General features: G+C 30.0%; 1 protein-coding gene across 2 annotated transcripts in view; it reads left to right on the top strand.

The window, feature by feature from the left end:
- CNTNAP4 (contactin associated protein family member 4) overlaps nt 1–2,720 on the top strand; it is a 213,234-nt gene that overhangs the window by 69,444 nt on the left and 141,070 nt on the right. The window lies entirely within an intron of this gene.

Genomic DNA, 2,720 nt, shown 5'->3' with positions numbered 1-2,720 from the left:
GCTTTTTAAACATTTCAGTTCTTCAAAATAAGTATAATAAAGTCGATATGTTATTTTATTCTGCAGGAGAGATTGGTTGATTTATTTAGTCTCTTTCTAAAACACATATTTAAGTTTCTACTTGGGAAAACTATTAGCAATTCATTTGATAAATAAATGGCATTTTGAAGCACTCTGAAGACATCAATATATTAGAAAAACAATAAAAACATTAATAGAATGTAGAGGTAAGTGAGCAACAATTTACTTTAAATTTTATAATATCTCTAGTACAGAACTCAGTTTTCTTTATCACTGAACAATAGTTATTTTAATGGTAATGGCCATAAGAATGCCATTAAACTTTCTAATATTAATGGTAAAAAGGAAAGATGTTAATGGGGCTCTTTATGATATAATGCATGATAAATTATAAGATATCTAAAATCCAAAGTTAAAGGTACTTCTCATGGTGTTTTTAATGATCTATAGAAAAGCACAAAAGTGAAAAATACAATTTTAATGAGGTATTCTTCAAAATCTTCTCTTTTTGCTTTTGGATAAATACATGCAAATTTAAATTTTGTCTTCACTGAGCTATCTTTTAAAGCTTTAAGGACTTACTTCTTTTCCAGAGTTAGCATAATTATTTTCATTTAACTTTTTATTTTGAAGTACAGCACACACCCAGAAAAAGATGGAAGGCATATAAATATATATATATATATATATATATATATATATATATATATATATATATACACACACACACACACACACATATATATACACACACAACTCATTGAATTATCAAAAAGTGAACACACCTAGGTAAAGATCACCTAGGCCAAAATGTTACAATCTCTCAAACAGCTCCTTTCATGCCCTCCCTGATCGCTGCTACCTCCCTCTTCTCCCAAAGTAATCACTATCATGACTTCTAATGCCTGTGTTGAATTATATACAAAATAAATCAATGCAATATATATATTTTTTACACCTGACTTCTTTGGTTACCATTAGGCTTGTAAAACACATCCAAGCTGTTGTGTATGGGTATAACTGATTTATTTTCATTGCTTTACAACATTTCATTATGTGAATATATCCAGATTCTTTTATCCATTCTACAAATGGACATGTGAGTTATATTTTGGGACTATTATAAATGATACTTCCAGAACATTCATGTGCATGTGTTTTTGGTACACAGTGCCTGCTTTTTTGTTGGGTACATTCTTCATAGTGGAATTGCTGGTCCATAAAATAAATACATGTTTAAGATTAGTAGAATATATTGAAGACTTTTTATGGAAATTGTATTAATTTATACTCTTAATGGCAGTGTATGAAAATTCCATTTGCTCTGCATTCTTACCAACACTTGGTATTATCAGTTTTGTTTTTTTTAATTTTAGCTTTTTATTGTTTCCCTCAATTTTAGCCATTCCTGTTGGTGTGCAGAATTCGTACGCTGTGGTTTTAATTTGCATCCCCTATGACTATTAAGATTGGATACCATTTCATACATTTGTTAGCTACTTAGACATTTTTTTTTGTCCCTCTTTTTCTTATTGCTTTGTAGCTCTCTATAGATTCTGTGCTAATATACTGAAACATAGATTCTCCATTCTGTGGCTTCTCTTTTCATTATTTTAATATCTTCAAATGAACAGAAGTTCTTAAATTTAATATATTCCAATTTATCATTCTTTCTTCTTATGTTTCCTTTTGTGTTATGTTTAAGAAATCTTTGCACTCAAAGTTTTGGAGATATTCAGCTATATTGTCTTATAGTAGCTTTATTGTTTTGCCTTTCACATTTAGGCCTTCAATCTTACTGGAATTTGTTTCTGCATATGATTTAAGGTAGTGATCAACCTTCTGTTTTAATTTTTTTTTCTTTTTTTCCAATGTGAATATTTGATTCACCTAGCACCATGCATTTAAAAGAGGTTGTTTTTGGTTTTTTTTACCGCTCTGCATTGCAAACATTGTCAAAAATCCACTTTCCATATAGAGTCTGTTTCTGTATTCTCTATTCTGTTCTATTGGTCCACTTGAGTAGCCTTCTGCCAATATGACATTTTCTCATTGTTTTGTAACATTACCTTCTACCAATATGACATTTTCTCATTGTTTTGTAACATTATAAGACTTAATATCCAGTAAATAAAATCTTCCAACTTTGTTTTTCTTCAGTAGTGTCTTGGTGATTCCTGTCCCTATTTATTTCCACTAATAATGTGCGAGAGTTCTTATTGTGCCACATACTCATCTGTATTTAGTGTTGTCAGTGTTCTGGATTTTGGCCATTCTGCTCTGGATGTGTAATTCACATTTGTATATGGACTTTCATCCAGATTTGCTAAACTCACTGTGTAGAGTAAAATGTTCTATTTACACAATCATGTAACCTGTGAACAATAGCTTTTTCCCTTCCTTTTCAATCCTTATAAGCTGTTAAATGTTTTTCTTTCCTTATTACATTAATTAAAATATTCATTACATGTTGAATGAAGGGGTCTATAGAGAACGACTCATCTGGATCCCAAACTCGAAGCAGCTCTCAGAATTTCCTCTTACAAGTGACTCTTGCTGTAGATATTCTTTACAGATTTAGAAATTCCCTTCTTGGCTAAGTTTTATTTATATTTAGATGTTGAATTTAATCAAATGCTCTTTGTGCATCTATTTAGAAGACCATATTTTTATTTCAGTTTAATTATATTGAATGGTTT

This window comes from Hipposideros armiger, unplaced genomic scaffold, assembly GCF_001890085.2.
Source record: "Hipposideros armiger isolate ML-2016 unplaced genomic scaffold, ASM189008v1 scaffold_102, whole genome shotgun sequence".
NCBI classification, from domain to species: Eukaryota; Metazoa; Chordata; class Mammalia; order Chiroptera; family Hipposideridae; genus Hipposideros; species Hipposideros armiger.
The sequence above is the reverse complement of the archived record's forward strand: the minus strand, read 5'-3'. Positions and strand labels throughout refer to the sequence as shown.